The sequence below is a fragment of the Mauremys mutica genome, chromosome 13, assembly GCF_020497125.1.
Source record: "Mauremys mutica isolate MM-2020 ecotype Southern chromosome 13, ASM2049712v1, whole genome shotgun sequence".
Classification (NCBI taxonomy): Eukaryota; Metazoa; Chordata; order Testudines; family Geoemydidae; genus Mauremys; species Mauremys mutica.
Window position 1 is genome coordinate 7,386,445 of NC_059084.1, and position 23,202 is coordinate 7,409,646.

Sequence of the window (23,202 nt, forward strand, 5' to 3'; positions counted from 1 at the left end):
TTGCTAAGCAGTAGGATTAAAATGAACAAAAGGAAATAAACACAGGAAAATTAGCCTGTGGAACTTCCTGTCAGAAAATGTTGTAAAGGTCTAGACTATAACAAGGTGGTATTGTTTTTAGTAAAAGAAAGAGAGAAGTTCATAGAAGCTATTAGCCAAGATGGGCAGGGACCATGCCCCTGGCCTCTGTTTGCCAGAAGCTGAGGATGGGCTGCATGATTACTTAATCATTGCCTGTTCTTTTTATTTTCTTTGAAACACCTGGCATTGGTCACCGTTAAAAGACAGGACGCTGGGCAAGATGGACTTTTAGTTTGACCCAGCATGTTTTTATGCTTGTGCCCCTAAGAAGGGTGCTCATTGCATTGAAATTTGAGTGACTTAATCTTCTGGTTTATTCTTCAGATGGAATCCTGTGGCACGGACAGGTTTACTAATCACAGCGCCAACAAGCCATAGCAAATTTCATAGCATACTTCTTGCTTCCATAAATTTCTAGATTAACCTGCAAAAACATAAGCAAACAAAACAAAAACAAAACACACAAGGCCTCTGACCAGACCTTATTCCTTTTGCTCTTCCTTTTGTTTGTGTTGATTTCTCTGTCCAATGTTTGCATCAAACTTGCTACCCAGATCTTCTTTTGTACCTGTTCAGGAATTTGTTTCTTTGGTATTAACAGGAACTCAGGAGTTCTTATAATTTAGCCTGTTATTAATTCAAAGAGGTTAGTAACATAACAAAGAAACAATTAACAAATAACAGATTCAGTACAGAGAACCATTTAGCCCTGGCCATTGCTCCGGCTATTATAGTTGGAAGGTTGGCGACGATTTACAGTTATATTTTTATAATATAATCATGGGCTGTCATCTGCCATCCGGTTTCTGTACAAGCCAGATTGGGGAGCTGCAGGGGCTTTGACACTTTACTACTATCCCTTGTACTTTTAGATCCTGCAACAGGTTGTTTTTTAATGTGAGGAACAGCTTCTGCTGGATAGGAATGCTGAGGAACCAGCTGTACACACACACACACCCGACTATCTTTACCACTTTCTAGCTCAAACCATGAGAAATTCCCTTATCCACTTATTGTCTGGCAGGGCCACAGCTGCCATAGCTTCGCAGGCTCACTTTCTTAATTCTTCTGAAATAACCTGGTTATTTACAGTCTCTTTCTTCACACCCCCAGCCTTTCTGCCAGATTAATCATTCACTTTTCCTGCTGTACCCGATCTACTTTTCATACGGCTTTTCCAGTGATGCTGTTACAAACCACTGTATTTATTTAAAATTTAGTTTGATCTACTACCCGCGGCAGGTGTTTTAATACTTAAAGTTGCCTTTGCTCCTGTATTAATTAATGCCAGCAACCATTATATGTTTCCTTCTGTCCCCTCTTCCACGGAAGATTTACCAATTATGTGGGGCTGTAATTGGGCTACTAACATTACCTTTGGGGACAAGGGTTGCTAAGGGTGAGGCATTTTTACTGAAATGTGGAGCCACCCTGACAGGGAGCTGCCAATTTCATCTGAGCCAATTCCAGGGATAACAAGCCATAAGAACTCACCGGCAGATCTTCTGTTCCTGTTCCCATGGTCTCAACAGTCTTAACTCCTGGTTGCAATGTTGACTGTGATCTAGTCCTTGCCATCAAATCACTTAAAGCAGCTAGCAAAGTCTCCAGAAGTTGCCCATCCGAATGGGCCATATCTGCCCCTTTCCTGAAGTTGAGCCCATCTGCGCTCGCAATGATCCCCCACTGAACACTCCATGTCTCCTACCATACCATCCTCAGCCTGGTCCTATTTCACTGTAACTACCACGTCCCGTATCCGTGTGGTTGGAGCCATTTTAGCCTGCTTGATTGCTGTAGGAAGCCTCACTAATCACTTTCTGAGAAGAACTACCTGCTCTACTTACTACCCTTTCTGCCTCCCGAGCTGCTTTAATCAATTCAACCTGATCTAAATCCAGCCAGGATCCTATGAACACCTTAATAGGTTTCCTTAAACCATCACAGATCAAATCTGTCAGCTGTTTCTTCTCGATTTCAGCCAGGGAGCATACCAACAACAACCTAGTCCAATAAGCCATAACAGATTCTTTTTCCTTCTGATGTATTAACAAAGCCGTCCGTCTCAATTCAGAGGGGGTCAAAAAGTATCAGGCTACCTTCTGGATAACACCGTCTCTGTCACCTTTGTTTAACTCTGCCTCCATTTCTGCCAACAAAGCCGTTCCTTCCGCAGGGCCAGCACAAGTTATCATCAGTTCTCTTACATCTTCAGGAGCTAAATGTTTTCTAACCGTGTATTCCAACAGCCAAGACAAACACGTTCTCTTAGTGAAGAAGTCCATTTGTTTAGCCATTGCCTGTTTTTTTGTTTCGGTCAGGGGACGATTTACTTCCTCTTGTATTTGCCGTGAAGGCTGAAGCATTTTTGCTATCACTAGTGGCTGGGCTGCCAGAGGCCCTGGAAGGTGCTCCTCTTCCACCTCTATATTTATTCTTTCCAGACATATATGGGTTAAAGCTGTTATTCACTGAGCCTTGGTTACATTTTTGTGCTACAACAATTTCCAAGTCACATTTCAGGCTTTCATTCTGCAATTTTAGTTTTTCCAATTCCTGTTCCAAACTTTCTTGCACAACATCTTGCTGACATTCCAAAACATCTCGCTCCTTTGCAAGCTCATCTACATCAATACATAGCACAGATGACATGTGCTGCACTTTGGGCTTTCTCAGGAGTGTAACACTTTCGGTACCTCAACACTAAGTTGTCCAAAACGTTTTCATGCAGTGTGGGGACTGCATCAGCCAGACATGGATCAGACCCCTCGCTTTTAAACACCTGTCTTAACAAACACTCATCAACCGCACCCGGAGGCTTTGCGGTGTCCCCCTCATCCTCCGGTTTGAAGACCCTTCCCTGTCTGTGTTTGCGAAACATCATCGATTCTAGGAACAAACAATACAACCCACTCACCGGTATATTTCCCTCTCTGCATACTGTAACTAAATCTGGTACCCAAGCTAAAATTAATATAAGTCACAACTGATTCAGAACAATATTTAAATTAGTTGGTTAACACCAGTGACTCAGGATACCAAGCTCTTCACAGGCAACCAATTCAGGAACAATTTGATTCAGTTTAAACAGCTGTTTTTTCTTGGACACAACAGTAACCATCCTCTGCTACCAAATGTTGGCACCTGGGGACTACTACCCCTGAAATGGATCTTTAATGGCTCCCAGTGGGGCAGATTACTGTCATACCAGTGGAAAAGCTCCACAGTAATTATCTTACATACACAGCAGTTTATTTGAAAAGGAATTTCACAGGCAGTAAAGGGTTACATCATGCACATAACTCCTATGTTAGACATTAAGAACTATACATTAAGAGCTATACATTCCTCTTAGCGAGCCTCTCTTTCGCAGGCATACACAAACAGGCCCTGTGCTAGACTCACACAGTTCCTGCTTGGCAAATAGAGAAGGTGGTTACCAATTCTATGGACAATTTCTTCTCTCCAGGTCTGGTCTCCTCAGCCCTCTGGTCTGTCTCAGATTCGCTCAAGGCAAGACCTTGGCTGCCTGGAAACCCCTCTGGGCGCAGTCCTACTCAAGCCCACGGAGCAGAGTTTTGGCTACTCTGTCTAGCAGCATTGCTTCTTTAAGCATTAATTAAGGAATTCCCCCAACAGTAATTTAATTTGCTTGATTTTATATGCTTTTTCCTCAAAGGAATCATGTCTTAAAATCATGCCCAGTGGGCATGCCGCTACTAATTTTTACCTAATTCATACTTTAGGAGAAGAATGCAGAGTGGTGCCAACTGAACATTACCCCACATTCACTCCCTTATCAATCATTCACTTCAGCCTCCTGTGTGATATCCTTCAACAGGGTTGAGATGCCCCAGTCAGCCCATGCTCCACTCAGGATGTTCTACACATGTTGTCTGACTTCAAGTGGACATATTTGCTGATTCCAAAATCAGTATTGATCATACACGCAGCATGGAGCCAGTCAGTTTCACCTCTGGCATCTGCCTGATGCTAAGAGAAGGATTCTTCTCCCAGAATCCTCTTGGGCAGTTCAGTCATGTCAAGCCATGTTCTCACCATTCATTCAGTACAGCCACACCAATTCGGCACTGTCCCAACAGGAACCACCTGTGTAGATTTAACCTGTAGGTTATTACTTAAAAGGGAGCACAAATCCCAGTTTATCTTTTCTTCTGAAGCTCAGCCAATGCCTAGACACACCTTTAACTTTATTGTTTGGAACTATTTCCTGAGCCCAAAGTCTCGCCCAAACGGACATGGATCATAAACACTTGAGAGCTGCTGTTGTGGCTGGTGCTGCAGCAATCCTTTAGCTCACAGTGTACTATTATTTAACCAGGAAGAGAGATGTAGTTCTCAAAGATGTCAAAAAAGCAAATAGAATGTTGGGAATCATTAAGAAATAAGACAGAAAAAATATTGCCTCTATATAAACCCATGGTACGCCCACATCTTGAATACTGCATGCAGATGTGGTCGCCCCATCTCTAAAAAGATATACTGGAATTGGAAAAGGTTCAGAAAAGGGCAACAAAAATGATTAGGGGTATGGAACAACTTCCGTATGAGGAGAGATTAATAAGATTGGGACTTTTCAGCTTGGAAAAGAGACAAGTAAGGGGAGTTATGATTGGGGTCTAGAAAATCATGACTGGTGTGGAGAAAGTACATAAGGAAGTGTTATTTCTCATAACACAAGAAGTAGGGGTCATGAAATAAAATTAATAGGCAGCAGGTTTAAAAGAAACAAAAGGAAGTATTTCTTCACACAACGCACAGTCAACCTGTGGAACTATTTGCCAGAGTATGTTGTGAAGGCCAAGACTCTAAAAGGGTTTAAAAAAGAACTAGATAAGTTCATGGAGGATAGGTCCATCAGTGGCTATGAGCCAGGATGGGCAGGGATGGTGCCCCTAGCCTGTTTGCCAGAAGCTGGGAACAGGCAACAGGGGATGAATCACTTGAGGATTGCCTGTTCTGTTCATTCCCTCCGGGGCACCTGGCATTGGCCACTATCAGGAGACGGGATTCTGGGCTATATGGACCTTTGGTCTGACCCAGCATGGCCGTTCTTATGTTCTTATGTTCATCTGTTCTCTCTTGTCTGATTCTTAGGTTGTAAGCCCCTTGAGGCAGTGGCTGTCTTTTTGTTCTGAGTTTGTACAGCACCTAGCACAGTGGGGTCCTGGTCTGCAATTATGCCCCTATATGCTATGGTAAAATAAATAATAAATAATTTACCATATACTGTGTGAGCTTTGGCATGTTAATTGATCTCTCCGTGCCTCAGTGTACCCATCTCTTGGAAGGCTCTCTCATAGCCTCATATTCCAAATGCTATAAAAGGTGTGGTAATGGCGTAAGAAGGCAAACTACTGTCATTATTATCAACGTGTAGGTGTTGGGAGTCAAGTGGGCTGTAAGCACATTTCTGGCCCCTCAGCTTCAGGAAGGCTTGACTTCTCTTGCTTCTTTCCTTTTAGGCTTGGTCAGAGCCTCAATAGTCAATGAGGTCAATTGGCCCGGTTGTCTGCTTCCTTGCAATTTGTGCAGTCATTGATAGCAGTGCAAAGCAGGTTACAATGCTACCATTCATAACGTTTCCTACTCAGCATTGCCCTAGTGTAAATGACAAAGTGCAGGGAAACTGTCCATAGGGCCCACTGGGTTTTCAAAGGGAGCTGCGGGTGCTCAGCACCTTACAGGATCAAGCCCTTTCCAGTATCTCAGGCACATTTACAAAATAGCCATGTGATGCATCTGCTTCTGTAGCAACTATGTAATGAACACACAAAGGCTTTGTGTGTGTGTTCCTGCAGGGGTGGGGGAGGTTAAACTAGTTGCACAGTCAACATGGACTTGTTTGCATAGCAAGATGGAAGGCAGTAGGCAGCACAACACACCCTTCTTCTTTACCTTTGCTTTTGAAGAGACATGCTACGTGCCTTGAAATGCAACATGTCCCTTCGTTGTTTAACACTTCCCCTTCTTTTTCAGATTGGACGTATAACTTCTTTGCTAGGGGATTAGAGGAGGAAGGCTAGAAAAAGGACTGTTATCCAGCCACCAAAAGTTTTGTGGGTTCTTTTTAATACAATCTGACAAAAATCCATTGTAAGTGATGCATGAACTTTAAATGACTTCGGCTCATATTCTTTAAAAAAAAAAAAAAAGGTGACTGATCTAATCCAAGCCTTCCCACAGCCATCTTAAATGTCAATATCTGAGTCTGTAGTTAATCTTGCTTGCTGTGTCACTCATTATCCTAGGCCTGTCACAAGTGATTTTGATTAACTTTACCCTTGTAACGTAATGAAATAAACCACTCATCTATAACTAGGCTTGGCAGGATTCAATTTTTAAAAATAAGTTTGACAAATAATATCAACATTTTCTTTAAGCCTTTTTCTCTATTTTATCCATTTAAACTTTCACAGTTGCACAAAATTATAAGTTTTAAGTATTTCCTCCCTGATTTTTATCTATTTAAATTTTCACAGTTTCAGGAAATTATAGGGGAGGGAAGTCAGATAACAGGGTGGGTCAGACAATTATTTCATGACAGTAGCCATCGATTTCAAAATATTAAAAATTTATAACCATTAAAAAACAAATGATCAACATCACATGTCAAAATATACAAAGTAAATATCCTTAATCAAACTCTAATGAGTTCTCAAGCAGCAGTTTTCTTACTTTGCCTGTCTCTAAAGTTCGATTCTTATCAGTGGAAATATTTTTTCATCAGTTTGTGTGCAGTGAAAACTGATGTTTATAGACATTTATTGACATTACCATTAAAAATCGAATCCTTCCAAGCCTATCTACGATGATATTGTCTTTAGTATGTGACGATCACGAGTTTCAAATGTACAATTGGAAATATTCCAGCATGGTATGCTGCAAATTTAGTCAACTGTATTGAAAAGAGCTGCAAATTGTTATTGATTTTCCAGTCCTTACAATTAGATGATAAGGACTGAAAATATCTCCCAGGAAATCATTTAAAAAACTGTTGTGTAAAAAATTACAACATGTTTACCAAAGTTTTATAGCAAAAGGACTTTGACCATTTAGAAATAGTTGCCGATGTAAATTCCAAAGGTGCAATCACATAGCTAATTATTGGACTATGCCAGCTAGGATCTTGATTTTACAATTGGTTTGATGCAAGTTCAGGGGTCCATCTTCATGGGTACCTTTGCAGGATCAGGGCCTAAATGAGTTCTTGCTTATTACAGATGCAATATTACTCTGCAATCAAAAGATGCCTGGGGCCAGGTGGTCCACTACATGAGAATTATCCATGTAGGGACCAAGAACTCTGCACGTTTCAATTCAGAGAGTTCCCTTTAGAGTTTAGATCATTTCCAGTACACCTGTACACCTCCCTGACTAGAGTCATGGTTACAAGGCTGTTTGCACATCTGTCCCCTTTCTGGTCAGTCTGAGTGTACCCTGTCAGGGTTAGAATTTGTGACCTTTACCTGCCTGGGGGGAATTTTGCAATCCTTCCACTCATAGACCAGAATAGGATACAATACCCTGTCTATGTATCTGCTTATAGCCAAGCAAGTCTGATTAGACATCTGAGACTAATTGCTATCCAAATCACTGGATGTGAAGCTTCTTCCAGGAAGTGCATCTTGTAGTGTCCAGCTCATAATTTATTACAGTTAGTCTGAACTTAGTGCAGTCCTGGTGCAATGAATCATTTACTCTCCTGGGGCCAGTCAGTCTTTTGGGGAATGTTCCAAATCAACTAGAATCAACAGCAATCTTCCCATTGATTTCAGTGGGCTCTGACTGGGGTAGGAGGTGAACCCATGTGACCGTACCCCTGAATTGTGAGACTTTGCTGGCTTTGGATAACCAGCTGTGAGTGGGGTGCACAAGAGGGAAAGACAAGTGGTATGTTAAAGGGGCATTTATCCAGAAGACTTTGACACCGCAAGGTGGGAAGCTGAGACAAAGGACTACTGCCAAAGATACTGTGGGACAGGTGTTTACTTATGTTTGCATAAATTTGATTCGTTGTTAGGGTGTTTTCCCAAATTAATGCTGAGTTCCCCTTCCCATTTAATAAGTTTTCTTTTGTTATACGGAGACTCAGTGTTTGCAAGTGGGGAAGTGTTGCCTCTTAGAGGAGCCCATGGACGATGTTTAGTTTTCCAAGATTTCTGGATGGGGATGTGATGCTGGCAAACCAGGGACCAGCTCATGCCAAGGCCCCTGGGCCTCACTGACAAATGCATATCTGGAACCCAGTCTGGCTCTCCTTTTCATCAGTATTATTAAAATAGCTATTAGAGTTATAAGAATGTGGTTAGTGGTTTTGGACTTTATGAAATGCTTGTAGGATGCTGCATGTATTAAACTTACTTATAATATTTGTATCTCGTGTTAGGAGGCAATATTTAAGTGTTTGCTCTGTAACTATAAAAATGTTTGCTAATGGCATGTCTACAATTACTGAGCTGCAGTGGTATATAAGAAAACCACCTCCGTGAGCAGCAGAAGCTATGTCTGTGGGAGAAGCTCTTCTGCTGACATAGTGCTGTGCACACTGTTGCTTATGCCAGAGTAATTTATGTCGCTCAGGGGGTGGAATATTCACACCCCTGAATGACATAAATTTTGCTGATATAAGTTGTACTGTAGACACAGCCCAAGACTGTAAACCTGGACAGCCAGGAGAGAAGCATTTCTAAGTGAGACATCCTAGTTTACCACAAGAGGTGTCATCTCCTCCCCAAGAAAAGAAGGCCTATCGATACCAGACAAACCATTGTGGAACATCAGTGGACAAAAGATTTTGTTGACTGGATCCCCCACACTCATGAAGAGGGTATGTGCCCAAGCCCTTCTCCCACCACAGCTTGAACACCGAGGGAAGGGATTAAAAGAAATGATCATTGGTATGCTGCTTGGAGTTTGGAGATGGCAATATTTCTAAGCATAAGCAAGGGATCCCCAAGCTGCTTCATTTGAGTTAGTCATAAAGGACATATAGAACTTGTATATATAGCAGCTACTATCACCTTCTGGAACCTAAGACTGTAACTCGTTTGTGTGTGTATGTTTACCTGCTTTAACCTGTAAATAAGTTTTATTTCTTTTCTTAGTTAATCAATCTTTATTACAGGATTGACTACAAGTATTGTCTTTGGTGAGCGATCTGAGGTACAACAGACCTGAGGTAAGTGACAGGTCCTTTGGGATTGGGAGTCACCTGAACATTGTTGTGATTTTGGGTGTAAGGGACCATCTGTCACAAAGGCAGGCTTGCCTGGGTGGCAAGACAGCCTGGAGTGCCCAAGGGGACAGTCTGTGACTCCACGGGAAGGCTGATCTAGTGCTTGTGGAGTTCGCACTTGTTATTGGGTTGGTGAAATCTAATTAGAGAACATATAGCCACTTTGGGGGTTGTGCTCTGCTTCTTGACAGTCTACCCTGAGGTTGGCACCTACATTCGTGATCCTCTCCAGATAGTTTGACAGGGGCTCTAGCCAGTTCTTTGGTAATGGTAAGAGGAACCCCTAGATATTGAATCCGGCCGTTACTGCTGCCAATGCCGCCTGGCAGAATGGTTCCATCTCCATCAGCAGAAACTCCGAAGAAATCATTGCTTGACTCAGCACAGCAGTGGGACCCCCTACCAGAGGGAGTAGGGCTAGTGGGATAATAGGAAATGACTCAGGTAATACTCAGCTCTGTTCTGGATGCAAACCAGCAGTGATCTTAAGGGGAAGAAGCCTCTTTAAGTTCTGCTGCAGCTGAGCTGAAACCCCCAATCCAATGGAGTATATACCATATTCCTCGTATCTGTGCATGCACTGGGCTTCCCTGCCATCACCCCCCAAAACCAGGTGATGGTGTCATGGACGCCACCCTCTGCCCCAGTGAGTCAGGGATGGGCTTTGGGAGTGGGAGCGTCCCTCTGTCTCTTTTCAGAGTTCCATTTGCACTCTCTGACCCCAGAGCTCCAGCAGGCTCCCTGCCACAGAGCCCACCTGAAAACCAGGCGAAGTTCAGGCTCATTCTGCTTTATATTTTAACAGCTACTGTTCTACAGCAGATTCCTGGAGGCATAACTCTCGGTTTGTACTTTTCAGAATAAATAACCTAACTGGCCCTTTGTAACATCAGAGTGATCCAACCAACCACATACTTGCCAAACCAGGTATCATGATATAGCCCTTTGGACTCAGAGAGCCAGATTCCAGCCCCTCCCCTGGTGCTGGCATAAACAGCAAGCTGGAATTCCCCTTGCATGGGGGAATCCCGGGGTGGAATAGAACAAGTGGCACCAGTTCCTGGGGAGGGGCATATTGGGAACATGGCCAGACTATTGCTGCAATCCGGGCTGTCCCAACAGCTCCTTAGGACTGTTACCAGGAGTCCCAAGTAAGAACAGCCTGGAAGCAGCTCTAACTTGTAGCAGGGGCTGAACTGGATGCCTACCTGGCCCCAAGAAAGGGGACAGGAGAGGGCCAAAAAAGTGCAGAGCCATCTTTGCCTCCCCACAGATGTTGCAGTGGGTGCAGCTCAGCTGGACCAGAGGCTTGAGCCCACAGCATGCAGCATACCACGCATGCCATGGCTAGCATTGGCAAGGCTCGCTCTGTGGTGGGCAGGCTGCCCTTATACAATTGAAAGCAAAGGAGAGAAAGCATCTTGCTGACAGACTGTTCTCTTTCGACCTCTGCTCGACACTTTCCCGTAAGCACATTTGGAAATCTAAGGAGCCTGAACTTTAGACCGTTTTTGGCTGAAGGCTGAGGAGTTGTTTGACATTGTAACAAGCACTGGATGGGTGTGGGTAGATATGATGCATTGGACTCTGGATTGTTTTGTCATTACAACTGGCTGAACTTTAAGATGTCCTGATTTCTAAGAATCTCAAGCAATAATAAACTTGTTGATCTCAGCACCACCTCCTAGCTTTGTCCCGGCTTTCTTGCTTACTTTCTCTCCCTTGATGAAACTCTATTTGTCTCTTAACTTTATTTTATTTTGTTCCACAAATACCAGTACATCTCCTCCCCCATTCCACTCTGTTCCCATGGCAGGAAAAATTCAAACATCATGCATATATCATATAAAGATCATGCATGGCCCAGAGAAAAGTATCCTGGACTTGGCATGATTCTTGCATGTTCTTTGCATTAAGTGATCCTTGCATGTCTTGCAGTTCCTGGTGGGGCTTTATATTTAAACAGGAACTCAACCACCCCTACAGCTTTTAATAAATTAAATCTGAAATCATATTTCAAATACTGATAGCACTTAGATTCTCTAGCTCTACCCAAGGAGTGAAGTCATCTCCTATACATTTGGCAGAGGTTAGATGTCTTTGTCTCAGAAGTAACTTTTTTCTCAGTTCTCACTTCGTCTCATCTGTGTCTTTGCAGTTTCTCTTCCTTTTTTTAGTGCAAGGTTTTCCCCCCAAAGATGATGAGAGTATATATATATTAGGGGAAGGACAGGGTCTCCTGAATTATGTCAGAACTGAGTCTTAGAGGGGTAGCGATGAATTTATTAGAAACGCAAAGGTGAATGGTGTGGATTGTCGTGGTTGGCGTGACACAGTGTCAGACATTACTTTGGTTAAGAAGTGTTGTGCCCGAGAGAAGGACAGACTGGCAGGCAAGAACATAACTAGTTAATTTTCTGTAACTGTTCCTTTAGCTAAGATCCACCTGGAGTGGGGGGGATTTTAGTGGTGAACTGACGGTCGGCATTCGAGATAAACTTCCAGCAGACGTTCTGATAGGGAATGACATTATGGCTAAGTTGAGTACGGCTAATGTCATAACAAGGTCTCAAGGGAAGGATGGTACTGATGCCTCCAGCTTGCCTGATGTCAGTGAAAGGAGCTGCGAAGGGGAGGAGATGGCCTCCAGCTGGCTCCCCACTACGACCCTGGTCACACCTACTAGAATCTTTTCTGTATGGCTTGATCATTTCCACTCATATCCAAATGGGGTAGTCTTGTGAGCATCATGGTAACCATGTCAGCCTGTACGGACACAGAGGCATCACCTCACAGTAACTGAAGGCAAAGAGAGTTTCAAGGCACCTTAGCACCTCTCCAAATCCTGGGAGTAGCTGGGCATGAACTGTCCCTGATGCAATTTAGAGCATCCACAGGGCTATGCTAATGTACACTGGCTAAAATGTTAGACCCGCAATAGAGGTCTCCCTACTGGGTGGGAAGCAAGCAGATGCCGGACACAATGTTGGTATACTATACTCTAAATGCTCTTTATTGTTTACAAAAAAACTTTACTCACTCCACATTCATACCCCAAACTATACCAAAGTCCAAAAGTCAGAATGGTCCCGATGGCCAGTTGAGTTTCCTTCCGTCAGGATAAGATCATAAGATGCTGGGAACTGGCAAAACCGCATCTATATCCACACGGGACTCTGGATCAATAAACACCTCCGACTTGCAGAAATCATAGGCATCTATTTATAGTCCATTCCGTCACGTCATTGGTTCTTTGCCTGTGCTTACAAGGCCTTCTACCCACACAATTCCAAAGAGACAATCTTGGGCGGGCCGCCATGATCCAAGGCGTGCCATTTCCTCCAATTCTTATACAACTTTATATCAGCTCAGCTGGGGTTATTTCCTTTTTTTGGATGATGATGATGATGATAATGATTTTTGGTATTTTTTTCAGAACATAAGATTGTTTTTGCACAAAAGAGTTCTAATAGTACTTGACCTTAAGTCCTTGTTTCAGTTGCGAACTTGCAACGCACACATTTGTTTTCAAGCACGCATCATTCATACCAGGCCTCAATGACCTGTAATGTATCACATGGATATATAAATCACAATGTATATATATCTCAACAAAAACAGTCCCGTAGAGATCAGACCGCTGGTCAGAGATCAATGCATTGTGCCGTCCCCATGCCCCAGGCAGCCTCAACATGCCTCCTCATCCTTTCCACCACTCCAAGGTGCGGCTCTGCCAGCTCTACACCTCCGGAACACTGCCTAGCTTCATGCCAAAAGCATGGGAAAATATGACCATGCAAGATGGCACCAAAGTTTGCAGATAAGGCTTGCAAATGTTAGCAACCCTTTCAGTGATCTTGAGCTCCCAGTCTCGGGTTTGCAACAACACACAAAATCAGATGAGCGTCACATGGCGTTGGAATTTCATCGTGATCACACGGGAGCGATGAAAGGTGTATTTTGGGTGTAGCACAAGGAACCAGATATAAGGATTTGGGCTGTTCAGCATGAGGCTAACCAAAGAGCTTATGTGCTCCTCAGCTAGTGACTCAGAACGTTACCTCGGGTGTGCATGTGTCTGCGTGGGAACTCCATTCACCAAAACGCTATGCATCAAAGTGGTTCCCTTATTCAGTGCAAAAAGACCACTGTGCTCTAAGCCGTTCTGAAAACGGCTCTGGCAGCCCTGTCCTTGAGACCAAGCGGTGAAAGCAGAGGCTGTTGATAAGAGGCACTAGAGAAGAAAGTATTATTAGGGCTCCTGGACTTTCTGATAAATAAGAGTTATTCATATATACATGAATAGGCAGGAGTGCACATTTCAAACATGAATTTCCCTGCTTGCCCACCCTCCACCCAAGGATATTCTTCAATTAGGGCTTCTGATTTTTGGTTTTATCCAATAAATACTGATAAAAATCCCCCCAATAAAAAAAAAACCCAAAACCCAAAATCAGTGTTTATCCAATAAAAGCCAGAAAAGTACTGGAAATGTTAACTTGTATCTAAGGGCTTGTCTACAGGGAATAATAATACAAACTATGGGGGTGTGATTTTTTATGCGCACTAATGTGTTGAATATTAATTGGTCTGTGTAGACCCTGCTGGTGCACACTAAAGCTACTACAATTGCTTTAAAGCATACTAGGGAACTTTATAAAGAGATCTCTCATTACAGTATATAATATACATTACTCATTGCCATATATACAAAGAGAAAACCCTTCATCATCCCAATTTTTTGTCTACATAAAACTAAAAAACAGCTAAAAAATAAACCCTGAAAAATGAAATTAACAAATCCTGAATAACAGAAGCCTTATTCATAATCACATTTTCTGAGTGCAAATGAAACTTGCTTAAAATATCAGCTGGACGAATTTGTAGCAGCCCTAGGCAGCAATTTTTCTTTCATAATTATGCACTTCTGCAGATACACACTCCCTTTCCTAGGTCGGTGGCCAGCAAAACATGCTTAGCAGTAGGGCAGGAAATTCACAGAATAACTGGATAAGCAGCCTAGAGGGTGAGCGGAGCCCTATGCGCTTCTCTGACACCTGTGCAAATTACTGACGCATTCCAGCCAATAAGGCCCTTTTGGGTACTTTTCTCAATGCTCATCTCAGCTAAGATTTTTAAAGAAAAAGAGGGAAAGAAGGAAACAGCAAGTCTCACTGCTCCACCTAGTGGAGGAGAAAGGGAAGTTGATTCATTCGAAAACAAACCTAGCTTTTGTGGTGTCTGGGAGCATCAATTTTGAATGCTCTTATTAACTATTATTAATTATTATTAGTAGTAATAGTAATAGTTCTGAAGGGCTAAACACTTTCCTGCTTCTGTAGGCTGAGTTCGTTGTGCATCTCAGGGGCTCCTTGCATTCCTCTATTCTCCTACTCAAGCTCCTTGTGGGTCACCCTCTATCTCAGGGACTTCCTGAACCCTCCCCATCCCCACGATCCATCCCTTCCCCTCCCTCTTGCCAGGGGCTCTACCCCACCCCTCCCAGCAATCGTTCCTTCCCTTGTGCCCAGGGTTGTTGTTAATTAGGATTATTATTATTGTTGAGCCTAGAGGCCTTAATCAAGACTGGGACCACGGTTATGCTAGGTGCTGTAAAGAAGGTGAAGAGCTTTCAAGAAGCAGTGGAAATGAGTTCTCTAACTCCTGAGAAAGGAGCAAAGTGTAAGGCTGACAAGGACCTGATCTCTTATGGCAAATTCCAGGCTCCAGACTTCTTAATGAGTTTCCTGTTTAGTTGTCTCATATATTTATTACCTCTCCACAAATGTATAGGCATCCCCTGTTCCAGCAGTGCTCTGTAAATGAGAGATGTCTGTAAATATCTTATAGGTAGAGTGCCAGTAGATGGTGCTTAAGAATATGTGCGTGGTTTTTTGTAGGACTTATTGACATCTTGCATTCAGCTCTTTCCACCTGGGAACCAGCCTGGCTATTCAACAGTGCTCCATTATTTACCTTAAAATAATACCCTCTACTCTTCTAGTTTGGTTTATTTGGCAATCTGATGGTGCTTTGCAAGCATTTGTTGACTACTGCTCACTACACAGCAGCCTGCTTATTCAGACAGCTGCTTTCTGCACCAATTAGAAACCTCCATCATGTCATCCTCCAAGCTTAGCCCTAACCAGAGCGCAGTACAGTGGACTACCCTGGACTAGCTCAAGCAGATGTGAGGGGTACGATCCACTGTCAAGTTTCTCACCCACATGGCTGATCATGATCACTCAGGAAATCCCACCTTTTGAAATAGCACATCCTGAAATAGCTTCCTGTTGATTTACATAGAATGATTCAGAAGAAATGAGTAAGGGACCACAGACATCTTACTGAGGAAATGAAAAGTCAAATGTAGAACGCTGACCTTCTCATGACATGTCTATGTCAATTCCATTTAGTAATCAGCCATCCTGGACACACCCTCACACACACCCTGCTGGAACTTCAAACATTGCCAACTATGTACTCTTCTCTGTGAGTCATGTGGTAAATTCAACCCTTCTAACGTTACCCAGTTACACTGAAAGAACATGAACGCAGTCCAGGCATTGACAGAACAATCCAGGCCAGTGAGGGAAGTATGCAGCCAGTTGCCTACGCTTTGTAAGTCTACATTTGATTTTAATGCAGCCGGTGGAGCCCTTGAAACCAATTTATCATTTTCAGGTTACAACGTTTGCCGCAGCAGAGTGGTTAAGCCACAAAGGGAGCACACTGTTCTAAGCCACATCACAAAAGCCAGAGTGGCAGCTCCTTCCTCTTTCCAGTTGTTAATCTTAAAAAATTTTTATGTAGCACTGTAAATCTGCAGAGTGCTTTACCAATAGTCAGTCACCTGACATGCCCTGGAAGAGTCTGCAAACTCTTGTCCACATGCCATTCATTTTTACTTGTCCAAGTACTAAAGAGAACAAAATCTGTGATGGTGGTGAGAACATTAGACATAGCTAAACCTGGTTAGCTAGAATGAGAATATGAACCAGAACAGACCAAAGAAGTTATTTTCAGCCAGGCTGCTTGAATTCCTAGTGACGCTCAAAAGAAAATAGTAAAAATATATTGATGGACATGGGAAACTACAATCTCAATTCCAAACCTTTATTCAGCAGGATCCAGGGAACAGGGCACTGGGCTACGTGTCTGGAGGCCTAATCCTGGCTCAGCCACTGATTCAACACATGACATTTGGAAAGTCATCCTCTCTGGGCCTGAGTTTGCTCATCTATAAAATGGAGGGAATGATGCTTATGCAGCTTTTCAAAGTACTTTGAGCTTTACAGACAAGAAGTGCTAAATATCTTTATCACTATACTGTACTATGTCCAGACCCTGCTCCATTACTTTTTTGCTTGTTTGTTTTGCAGATACAGATAAAAACCATTTGTATTACAATCGCTATATCCTGAGTTCTGTGTCAGGCCAATCTCACCAAAGACCCTTTTCCGTACACAAATAAAGATGTGTTTTGTATATAGGAATATACACAGGGCATTACACCCGCTCTGCTATTATGTTTCTACTTTCTGTTAACAGAACAAGCGGTCATTGGTAAAGGCAGGACCACCCATTAGTATTTTGTTACAATCCAAACCCTTCCAGCCACCGCCACTAATAATTTAGTGAGCCCTCTGCCTGCAGCTTAGCGTGTGAGCTTGACTTTCGTGGCCAGTTCTTATGGGCAGGGATCATCTTTTTGTTAGGGGTTTGTACAGCATGAAGCACAATGGGGTCTTGATTGATGGCTGGGGTCTGTCACAAGACAGCTGGCCTCCCTCTGAGGGGATCAGGCATCCACTAGGGAGAATTGGCCAACCTGTGACAGGCTACACTAGAGAGAACGAGCCAACCCAGTTGGCTAGTTAATTGCCTGAGTGGCAATTAATTAGTTAAAGAACCCTGGGCCTAGTAAAGGATTCTGAGGCCTCAGTCAAGAGGAGAGGGACCCAGGCCAAGCAGCATGGGGATCACTTGCTTATGTTTAGGAATCTTTGCAGAAAGAGACCTCAATTTCTTCTGGTTAGAGATTTTGATTCCCCCTTTCCCCCCAACTCCACTCCACTCCCCCGTCCGCACACACACACACACACACACACACACACACACTGTAGAGTCCAAGCTGATGGGACAAATGCTCCTGCATCTGTCATGGGTGGGACGCGGAGGCAACTGACAAAGTCTTTGTTTCCCAGTGGCCCATGAGGAGCAGTAGATAACACCTCTTCCGGTGAAATAATATGTCACACTTGGAAATGCTTCTCCTGTGATGGTGGGGAATTTACAATGTTAACAAACATTTGTATAGTTACGGAGCAAACATTTCAACATTACCCAAGAACATGGGATAAGCAGGATTAATACATGCGGCATTCTACAAGCATTTCATAAAGTCTAAAAATTAAATACATTGTTATAACACTAATATCTATTTTGATAATGCCAATGCGCAGGTAAGCCAGACTGGTTTCCAACTATGCATTCGTAAGTGTTCAGTGAGGCCTTGGCATGAGCTGGCACCTGGTCTCCCAGCGTCAGATTCACCAGGAAAGGGAACCTAGGAAGGATACTCCTAGAGGGCAGAGGTTCTGAAGGGGGAGAGCTTCAAGTGCCAAGCCCTACGGAGACCTGATCCCAGCAAAAGGTCCTTACCAGCTATCCAGATCGTAGAGGAACTACGCACTGCTCTGGAGAAAACCTGCAGAGATTGGCCTGGGAGGGGGCTGAGCCCAGAGAGGGAACACATCCCAGGTGGTAGCAAGAGGCTTGACTCCAGAAGAGGGCCCAGATCAAGAGGGCTTTGCTGGTCACCCATATAGACATGGGCAGATACTGAAGCTAGCCCTGGGAAGGGTCAGGTTCAGAGAATAGGGGGATATGTCACCGGTTAGCTGGCCCTCTGAGGGGTCAGGCACCCAGCCTACCTGTGACAGGCTTTGTGAAGGGGAATGAGCCAACCCAGATCTGCCTGTGAGTAGCTAATTGCTGGGATGAAGACTTGTTTGTGTATCACATTTTGGCCTTCAGTTAAGTAAATTAGACCCCTGAAGGGACACTGTTCACTACATTAAAACCTCATTGAAACCTACATTAAAACCTAGTAGGGGAAACTGAGATAGGGCCATTTTCATTACCACTACAAACAGTTCTTCTTCTCTCCTGCTGATAATAGCTCATCTTAACTGATCACTCTCCTTATAGTGTGTATGGTAACACCCATTGTTTCATGTTCTCTGTGTAGACATATATATCTTCCTACTGTATTTTACACTACATGCATCCGATGAAGTGGGCTGTAGCCCATGAAAGCTTATGCTCAAATAAATGTGTTAGTCTCTAAGGTGCCACAGGTACTCCTGTTCTTCTTGAGACAGGGATGAGTGGGCTGCCAAGGGGTACTCCAGGCATCGGTGTAGTGCCCCTAGGGGCTCACGCAGTACAAATAAATAAATAATAATAGTAATAATAATTAATAATGATAGCATTTGTTACCATTAATTCAGTAGTTTGGTGAACAGGCTCACCGTTAAGCTCTCCTACTGCATTAAAGATGCTTTAAATATTCCATGATGCCAGAAGAGGGCACCCTTGACTACAGATGGGCACATCCATTACTAGAAAAAAGTGTTCTTCAAGGGCACCCCAAGGAAAGCCCTGCCTAAGAAGCACAAGAGGTGTTACCTGGTCCTGTAAAAATAAAACAGTCATCACAGCTTTGAAGAACTTGCTGTAATATGTTTTCTCTCCATTTAAAAGACACCTATATGGAAACAGGGGCTCGGGCAGCAAAAGCACTGAAATAAGGCACCTCACTTTCAAAAAAGACCAAGTCCTTGACATGGATTAACTACGGTTTAACCCAGAGCCATGAGGAAGTTCGGTAGAAGGCTGTGATGTGTGTGGCAAAGATAAAAGACTACCTCTGGGATGTTTTTCAAAGCTCCAAATTGTGTAATTAAAAAGCAAGACTCTTCCAGCTGCGCTTAAGATATAGAGGAATTTCTCTCTCCATTTTCTCATGGATTTCTGTTAGCCGTTGTTTTAGGAGGTCATCGTAGTGTGATGACCCAAACCTTTTCCAAGCTCCTTGCATACAGGCTGCATCTTTCTCTTCTTTCCCTTTTTACTTGTCTCCTCTCTAATGCTCTAAACAGTCACACTCTCTTCTCAGAGAGACAACGTGGGTGAGGTAATATCCTTTACTGGACCAACTTCAGCAGAGTTGGTCGAATAAAAGGTATTACCTCACCCGCCTTGTCTCTCTTATATCCTGGGAGCAGCACGGCTTCACCTACACCGCACACAACAATCTCTTCTTGCATGGAAATCTCCGCACGCCTCTCATAATTTTGTCACCTCTCCCTGCTCTTCCTGTTCTACGGTTTTTGAGATAGGGTGACCAGAATATATGTATTGTAATCTCTTATTTCTCCCATCATAGTGGGAGGAAAAATAAGTGCCTATATAGAAGAAAGCAGATGATCGCTGTAGACAGTGATGAGGACAATAGGCAGTCTGTTATTTGCTTTTCAAGACTTCATGTTCTCTTTCTCCCCTTCTGTTTCTAGCCCTTCTCTGAAGAAACTCACAGGACAAGACAATGTGAATAATCAGAGCTAGAAGTGTAGAACCTTTTCGTCAAACAGTACAGGCCTGGAGAAATCAAATTGCTTCTCCTGTCGTGTTCACAGTCTGAACCAAGTGTTTGTAAGGTACGTAGATATAAGCTGGACAGAAAACTGTTTTCCTGTCCTTTGAAAAAGGTTTAGGATTTCAATTTTTTCCTAGTCTGCACTGGGATGAAACCAAGGCCTTTTGAAATTTTCCATGAAAAATGTGAGCCCCCTCTCTAACAATAGCCAAGTGGTTAGCGCACTCAGCTAGGATGTAGAAAGTCCAAGTACGAGGCCCTGCACTAGCCTGATTCATTACTTCTCTCTCTGTGGCCTCATAAATATTTAATTATTCATACAGAGTGGAACAGCTCCCGCAAAAGAGATGGATTCTATTGCCAGGTGATTAGGACACTGAATCAGGCAGAGCAGGGATATGTCCCCTAGGTCTCCCACTGGGACATTCTGGGGTGGGTCTCATTGGTTCTTTCTCTCCCTGGCTTTGAGCAGAAATTCCATCCTGGACCTGAGAAACCTTCCCAACAACATTTTTTTCCTCAAAAAATTCCCAACTGGCTCTGCTCAGATGCCACAGGGACAGGCACTGTATACAACGCTACACAGACAAATAAGCTGCTCCTAATAGGCTGCAAGTGATTGGAAGTGTATGTGAATTCTTAGCAAACATTTCAATAGTAAAGAATAATAGTTTAGACTGAGCTTTTAAAAACTGGAATCCTTTTGTAATTGTGGGTGTGATCAGGCATGTAGACCTCCAAGCTGATCCGAAATTGTACCTACTTTGTACTTGTAGAAACAAAAAGTGGGGGCTAGTTAAGGCCGAGTTGAAAATTGCATTTACACAGGGCCTATCATTCTGAAGATCCCCTGAGTGTGTCATTCTCTGGCTCTGCATGTGAACGTCTTCCTCTAGTGGCCAGCCCAAACATCTACAACAGCCTGCTACAGACTTCCAGGTGATGTGGGTTGCTTTTTTTTTAGCTGATACATTAGAACAGGGGTCAGCAACCTATGGCACGCGTGTCAAAGGTGGCACGCGAGCCGATTTTTCGTGGCACGCTGCTGCCAGTCGGGGTCCCAGCTGCCGGCCCTGCTCAGCCCGCTGCTGTCCTGGGTGAATGGAACCCCGGCCGGCAGCGGGCTGAGCGGGGCCAGCGGCCAGGACCCTGGCTGGCAGGAACTGGCGGATGGAACCCCAGACCAGCGGCGGGCTGAGCCGCTTATCCTGCTGCCGGTCTGGGGTTCCTGATGCTGGCCCCTTGCCAGCTGGGCTCCAGCATTCAGCCCTGCTCAGCCTGCTGCGGCCTGGGATACCAGCCACTGGCCCCACTCACCTTGCTGCTGGTCTGGGGTTCCAGCCACCCGGCCCCCTGCACTTATGTGCTTGTGCTTAATTTGTGTTTTTGATGATTTACCTTCTAAAAAATCTCCCATGTCATGCACCCCCAGAAAGGGCATCTTATACCCCCAGGGGGTGTGTGCCCCCCAGGTTAAGAACCACTGCACTAAACTGATAAGATTTACATTTTAATTTAAAATAATAGATTATTAGGGTTGAAAGGGACCTCAGGAGGTCATCTAATCCAACCTGCTGCTCAAAGCAGGACCAATCTCCAACTTGCCCCCTCAAGGATTAAACTCACAAACCTGGGGTTAGCAGGCCAATGCTCAAACCACTGAGCTATCCCTCTCCCGCATTTTAAAAACCTTCTTTACTTTACATACAATGATAGTTTAGTTATATAATATAGACAGAGAGAGAGAGAGAGAGACCTTCTAAAAACGTTAAAATATATTACCGGCACGTGAAACCTTAAATTAGAGTGAATAAATGAAGACTCGGCACACCACTTCTGAAAGGTTACTGACTTCTGCATTAGAACTTTGTGATTTTGGTGTGATTCCCCATGGTGACAAATATCTGTCTTTCCAAAATGGCACCCCATACGGGACTTAAACTCCCATGGATCTCAGGTTCTTGGGATGAGCATTTCCTAAGAGAGGACGTATGTGATGAACTGGCTTAGTACTTACAATCATGTCTCTCTAGTTGGTGGATAAGACCATGCTTCTTAAGAACATTTAATGGAGTTGTTCCTTTAATTCAAGTGGCAGGAGCTTGGGCTTTTAGTGCAAATGGTCCTGGTTTCTGCGTCTGTGCACACAGCTGTAGCGTGTTATATACAACTGCACTGAAATGCAGCCACCTCTGGCAGGGAGCGTGGCCACTAAGCACAACGCAGCATGTGAGAGGACATTTTGCCAGGGCAAATGGCTACTGATGAAAAGTTCCAGAAAATCTCCCATCTCGGTCTACACAGAGTAGACAGGAGTCTTTTGCAAGGTTTCCTGTGGACACCCCTGCCCCTGCCTGCCACTGCTGCTCCTGCCACCTTGTGCCAGTGGTCTCAATGGTACATTCAGTTTCCCTGCCTCCAGGGCCCAGAGGGTCAGCCTTACTGGGATTCTAGTCTGATTGGTTCCAGGAAGTGTAGGAAATTCCAGGCCTGGGCTATAATAAGCAACTGGTGTATCCACCACAGTCAGTGAGAATAGCCACCATTTTACCATTTCATGCTGTTTGGTATATGTGTCCCTTCTGTACCATTTACCTGGCCAGGGAGGAAGGGAATGAAGCCATGAGGGGTCTCTGGCCATTAACCTTCTGCCTTGGATTGGCCACATTAGCTATTCCTCTAGGCCAAGTGAAATGGCATCTGAAACATCCTTCATCTCCATCGGTTTGAAGTTTTCAGGGACTAAATCTGAGATGTCCCCATTTCCACTCTCATGTCTGTCATTGGTGCCCATTGGGCAGGAGGGCAGAGCTAACACAGATTTGAAATGACGAGCACATAAGGGAAGCAGCAAACCTACTCTGAGCCCTACACTGGCTTAGGAGCTGGCAGGGTCCCGAGGTATGGAACACTGCAGCCATGGTTTAATGGCCTGACTAGCATCATGGAAGGGGTAGAAATGCAGAGTCATAGTGAAGTCTGTGCTGCCAGAAAGGACTGGCAGCCTAGGCAGCTGTGTCGAGGGACTGGAGCTCTGCAGAACTGGTTGGGGTTCTGTAGGGCTTAGGGCCAGTATTTCCCAGAAATCCTGACCCCCTGCAGCTCCACTGCTGTCCTACCTACCTCTCTGCAGGGAGGAGGCACAGATCAAAGCACCTTAAAGCCATTGGGAGCTTACAAAGTTGAGTTTTGAGACCTT

General features: G+C 44.0%; 1 long non-coding RNA gene across 1 annotated transcript in view; it reads left to right on the forward strand.

Annotated features, from left to right (window-relative positions):
• LOC123348557 overlaps positions 1 to 23,202 on the forward strand; it is a 55,126-nt gene that overhangs the window by 12,988 nt on the left and 18,936 nt on the right. The window contains exons 2-3 of the long non-coding RNA XR_006573212.1: positions 9,230 to 9,283; positions 19,921 to 20,064. This is a non-coding gene — a long non-coding RNA (uncharacterized LOC123348557). The remainder of the gene's footprint in view (positions 1 to 9,229; positions 9,284 to 19,920; positions 20,065 to 23,202) is intronic.